At 36.1% G+C, this 6,265-nt stretch overlaps 1 long non-coding RNA gene across 2 annotated transcripts; it reads right to left on the minus strand.

Moving 5' to 3' along the window:
- Window positions 1-697: 697 nt before the first annotated feature.
- LOC101744369 (uncharacterized) lies at window positions 698-2,173 on the minus strand. Of its 2 annotated transcripts, XR_009974639.1 has the most exons (3): window positions 1,961-2,162; window positions 1,707-1,880; window positions 698-955 (listed from the first exon to the last, which is right to left on the minus strand). It is a non-coding gene; the product is annotated as an uncharacterized LOC101744369 (long non-coding RNA). The 2 variants fall into 2 exon arrangements; XR_002430768.3 differs by having other exon boundaries at window positions 1,707-2,173.
- Between the last annotated feature and the right edge of the window lie 4,092 nt (window positions 2,174-6,265).

Genomic DNA, 6,265 nt, shown 5'->3' on the forward strand with positions numbered 1-6,265 from the left:
TTTTATTAAAATAGAAAATAGCTATATTAGCTTTTATCGCGGGCTTTGAGCGCGGCGACCGAATCAAGAAATTCCGTAACGAAAATAAAACCTAACACCCCCACTCCGCCTACCATGTAGCTCGCGTTCAACACATTTACACGTTGCGCTTATGTAATGTTTGTGACAAAGTGCGCGGCGTGACGTCACACTGCATGCGGATCATGAAAAGTCTGCCCATCTCTCTCTCGCGAGGTCTAGTTTATGAGCGTGAAGGAGACAGTTAATGTTTTGCTTTTGTTAATGTTTATAAATATAGCGTGATCTTATTTTATTATTGTTTTAATATTAAATTATTAATGTCTAATTATAATTTCATAAGTTGATAAAAAATGCTATGCAATAGCTTTACCGCGGCAGTCCCCGAGTGCCATACGTGTTTTTTTTTAATTCTTTCTTGTTTACAAGTCCACCTGGTGTTAAGTGGTTACCGGAGCTCATAGGCATCTACAACGTAAATGCCGATTTCTTTTTTGAGACATGAGTTCTAAGTCTCAGTTTTACAGTGCAATGGTTGCACCACCCTTCAAAGCGAAACGCATTTTTGTTTTACGGTAGAAATAGCCAAGGCAGTGGTACATACACTACATACCTGTGCGGGTAATGAGACATGCTACCGCAAAATAAAATTTGATTGTATAACAGATGTCTCTCAAAATTGTCATAAAAATAATAAATATGTATTTTCAGTTAGTTGTACTTAAAAAAAACTAAATTATTGTTTGAAAGTACTGATAAATGAAATTGACAATTTTCAAATCAAACTGTGTTATAAGCGGGTTCGGATTGTGTTATATTCGCATAGCCTGCCGACTGAGAGGGCTGGTGGTCGTGGCGCCGACGACCGCCGGTCCGGCGTCCGAATGAGTGGAAGGCGTGAAACCTCAGTGGAAGGCGGAAGTCCGGCGATTTCCTCCTGACAAAAAAAAAAAAAGGATTATTGTGTTGTCTTGAACAGAAACATACATTTTAATTGAAATAGGCTTATAATATATAATTCGATTATCTAGATAGATATTCGAATTATAGAATTCAAACCAATTCTCAATAGAATTAAGCTGGATTATATAAATTAGGGAGATTATTACGTTATTGTGTAACTCAATAGGGCCTTCGTATAGACACGTCCCGTATTATACTCAATTAATTAAATATTAATTCAATTTACTACCATATTTCGCAACCAGTAAGGTTTCCAATACCGACAGTTGTGCTTAGAACATATGATATAGATTTTTACAAAAAAATACCTTCATGTGAAATATGTCATAGTTTCTCAATGAAAAAAATATCTTCGTAATAATACTACGTATTTGTTCAATTGAATATTCCTCCTCATTGCGTCGTTCTGCTCATTACTGAGGGTCTTGACTCCCCCGCTACATCAACCTCTCTTGTGCGATCTGTTATATCCGGGTTTCAGTACCGTAGATATGCAGTCCCTACCGTATTCCTGCCGCATCAGCTTTGCCATGTCCTTATCCATACCATACATCATTACCATTCCCGCTCCACTCAATCAGTTCGTCTCCATCCTTCGCCGCGTTCGCGCCTATCACTGTATCCATATAATACTAAATCTTTTGTATTTCATTATTATTGAATAAGTTTTAATTAAATCCGGTGTAAATTAAAATTTAGTTTAAAAAAAAGGATTTATAGAATACCGTATAACAGATCGTCCTCCATCTGCTGCGATCCTTGGCCTCGTGGAGGGCATCGTGGAGCTTGATATCCCGACAAGACCGAATTTGGTCCGACCATCTCGTGGGACGGCGTCCTCTGAGACGTTGGGCCTGTATCTTGCCCGTCACCATCAGCCGTTCAAGGTTGTGATCCTCCTTTCGAACATGATTGAATTGATGAATGAATGATTGAAATGAATGAATTGAACATTACCGATTTCTTTCGAACAATTTACCGGTATTCATATACTGGTCTACTTTCACAACGTGAACATGGGTTTCATGTTACGAAAATGCTAAGCAGTACTCAGAATGTAAATAACAATTATTATTAACACGCTTTTGTTAGAGGGAACTGTGTCTGTATATCTATGTGACATAACCTTTCAATGTAATTTTCATTAAATTTTAGACATCTCATTAACTTTTAAATTTTGAAGGACAGATGACAATTCAATTTATTTATTTTTGTGGAATAACTAATATCAAAACTATGGTTGTCAAGAAATAAAAATAATAAATTGGTTAATTTGCTTTGCTATTAACGAAGGATTTTTCAAGTTTTTATTCTACTTAATTACATACATACATGTGCTTTAATATAGACTAGTCGTCCCCCAGTTGGCGAAATTAGACCACAATTAATTGAAATTATAAGTTTGACAATTATTATGATTCTATTATCAAAGACTACGAGTATACTTCTTTAATCATAGATTTTGCCAAAGCTACACTGTAGACAAATAATATTAAAGACAAACGATATAATATTCTTAATTTGACTACACACTTTAACGATAAACAATAGAATATAATATATTATATGCGTGTGTGTGTCAAATACATGTATGTGTGTAATGTTTTACTGATTTAATGTATTGTTATGCACAACTTTAAAAAAAATTGCGTTCTGTACTCTTTCTCTGTATTCTCTGTAAGTGTGGGAAATTTTATAATGATCTGATAACGCAATTTTCGTAAAAAGGGTTAAAGGGTTACAAAGTTTTTGCTTCACGTATTAATATATAAATATCAGTTTGATCTTGGACTCAGTATTAGTGGTTTATTATAAAAGTTTGTTGATTAACCACTAAAACAATAAAACTATTAAGCGAGATTATAATAAAGTAAATAGACTACGTATACCTATTACAAACGATAGTAATTAGCAGAGAACCAGTAATGATGAGGCAGTCACGCAAAGGGCTTAGGATATTAACGAGAAGCATTTGCGATAGAGCAGTTCGATGTTTTTTGCTTTTGTAATAAGGAAAAGGTTCTAATTATACTCGTATTGGAAAAAAAGCGCTACGAAAAATATGTGTTGACTCAATTTACAAGCGTATGTTTTGCGATGAATTTAGAAACTTTGGGCGGGTGAGTGAGTGAGTGAGTGAGTGAGTGAGTGAGTGAGTGATGGAGTGAGTGAGTGAGTGAGTGAGTGAGTGAGTGAGTGAGTGAGTGAGTGAGTGAGGGAGTGAGTGAGTGAGGGAGTGAGTGAGTGAGTGAGTGAGTGAGTGAGTGAGTGAGTGAGTGAGTGAGTGAGTGAGTGAGTGAGTGAGTGAGTGAGTGAGTGAGTGAGTGAGTGAGTGAGTGAGTGAGTGAGTGAGTGAGTGAGTGAGTGAGTGAGTGAGTGAGTGAGTGAGTGAGTGAGTGAGTGAGTGAGTGAGTGAGTGAGTGAGTGAGTGAGTGAGGGAGTGAGTGAGTGAGTGAGTGAGTGAGTGAGTGAGTGAGTGAGTGAGTGAGTGAGTGAGTGAGTGAGTGAGTGAGTGAGTGAGTGAGTGAGTGAGAGAGAGAGAGAGAGAGAGATTTTCTTCTTCTTCTTAGCGTTATTAAACTGTAGCTTTTGAGTTCAGTTTGTAGAACTAGAACTGGGAATGAGTTGCTCGCTCCGAGCATTTCAATATTGTAATAATTGCTATGTTATAATACTTATTGTAAAAATGAATATTTAAAAAAAATCTAATATTAAAAAAATTATTTAATATTTAAAAAAAGTCATGCCTGCTGAGTTTCTTGCCAATTCTTCTCAGGACGGAGGCTAGTTCTTGTTAATTGGCGGTAGTTCTTTTGACGTTCAATAAGTATGTACTTTCATTTATGTTGAATAATTTTTTTTTATTTGATTTGATTTAATTAATAATAATAATATAATAATAATTTATTTATTAACCTTGAAAACATTTACACATAACAGTTTGCTAAAAACTCTCCACACTAGGCACTGCCTATCTCGTGGAGAGTTTAATTAAAAGAATATGTCTAAAATCGTATTGTTACTCTATTATAATATTGACTTTCATAAAAAAATTTGTGGTGTACGCAGCACGTAGAAATGTAATAAACCGGCATTCGCCAAGTTCATATTAATTAAATCTAAGTTTCAAAATTCAGACGTAACTTTTGGGCATAGTTTCGGAATCACATCGAACATCGAACAAAGTGACTTTGTATTAAAATTGAGCTTAATAAAATACGTGATATTGAGTTTGTGTTGCGAGAGCTAGCTACTAAGTGAAAGAACATAATTTTTTGGTAACAATCCACCCTAAAGCTTATGAATATTAGACGCGCGTATATCTCTATATTTTTCTTTTTTCAACATAAATTAAATTTATAGTGTATGCTTTTGATACTTCGTTAGTAGGATTTATTGAAACCTCCATACAAGTATAAAGTTACCAGAAGTTTTCGCAATTCTTTTCCACATTTCCAACAAAGTGTGAAATCGCGTTTCTACTTAAAATCAATTTATCGTCTCCATTAAAAAAATCAGCTTTAAAATATCATCGTGAAACTACAATATTTTTCGCTTTCAGAACGCCTTCGAAAAAACCTTAGTAGGGGTATGGCGAACATCTGTAACTGCTCACCGTCTGGTGGGTTGTACCTTCAACAGCAATAAAATATTTTTTTTTTGGTTAATAAAAATGAATTACAGGTTAATGCGCTTTGTAATTGGGATCCCATGATTGGACTATTTACATGCCCAATAACATGTTAAGTGTTTTGTGATTTCTGAAGTGCATATAATAAATACAAGTTTGAGCGAAAATAAAAAAACTCAAGCAAGAAAATATTGGTTAATAAAAATGAATTACAGGTTAATGCGCTTTGTAATTGGGATCCCATGTTTGGACTATTTACTTGCCCAATAATATGTTAAGTGTTTTGTGATTTCTGAAGTGCATAATATGTTTGAGCCAAAATAAGTAGATTTAATTATGTTCGTCAGTCGTGAAAAATGAAGAAAATACTACATTAATTTAAATACCCTTTGCAGATGAATATGTGGTCGAAGTTTTACGTTCCTGTAAATAGCAGCTTAATCTAATAGGAATTGAATAGGAAAGAATTAGAGGGACGATGCTATTACTCCATGACAGCTCAACACTTTTCTGGCAGGTTGTTGAGAAGCGTAGATTTACGATTTTTCTTTGCCGACATGCAGTTCTCCGTAATATACCTAGCGCTTATCGTGATTTCAGGGAGCGATAATCCGACGGAGGCTGGCTTTCAGCCAATAGTTACGTTAACAGATTTTCTTTTTATAAATACGTCTCTTTTAACAATGGCAAGGTCTTATTGAGGGTTTATGAAGTATCTTTTTTATTTTATTTTATTGCTTAGATGGGTGGACGAGCTCACAGCCCACCTTGGTCTTCAGTGGTTACTGGAGCCCATAGACATCCACAACGTAAATGCGCCACCCACCTTGAGATATCAGTTCTAAGGTCTCAAGTATAGTTACAACGGCTGCCCCACCCTTCAAACCGAAACGCATTACTGATTCACGGCAGAAATAGGCAGGGTGGTGGTATCCATCCGCGTGGACCCACAAGAGGTCCTACCACCAGTAAATTCCCGGTCCATCTGGAATTAAGTGGCTTTCGGCGTCACAACTTGAATGCTGTCCATCTTGAGACATGAGGTCTAAGTGTCAGTTGTATAGTAAAACCGCCGGTCCAACTTTCACACCAAAATATATGACTAATTCGCGGCAGAAATAAGTAGGGCGATAGTGCCTAACCATGCAGATTTACAAAACATCCCACAACCAGTAATCTTCTATTTCTACTTGCATTTTTACTGGTGGTAGGACCTCTGGTGAGTCCGCACGGGTAGGTACCAACACTCTGCCTATTTCTGCCGTGAAGCAGTTTCGGTTTGAAGGGTGGGGCAGCCGTTGTAGCTAACTATACTGAGACCTTAAAACTTATATCTCAAGGTGGGTGGCGCATTTATGTTGAAGATGTCTATGGGGTCCAGTAACCATTTTAACACCAGGTAATAATAATAATAATAATTTATTTATTTCTCTTTTAAAGGTATAGTACAAATACAAATGGAAATTAACCTTATAATTTATTTAGTAAGCCTTTGAAAGAGCTGAAGTCTGTACTAGGTTCAAAAACCTGTATTACTTGATCTCCAGGCTCCAGGTGGGCTGTGAGCTCGTCCACCCATCTAAGCAATAACAAAAAAAAAACATAAATGTACTCACTGTAACGAAACAGGCTTAGTTTCAGCAAATGTTTCTC

This window comes from Bombyx mori, chromosome 13, assembly GCF_030269925.1.
Source record: "Bombyx mori chromosome 13, ASM3026992v2".
Classification (NCBI taxonomy): domain Eukaryota; kingdom Metazoa; phylum Arthropoda; class Insecta; order Lepidoptera; family Bombycidae; genus Bombyx; species Bombyx mori.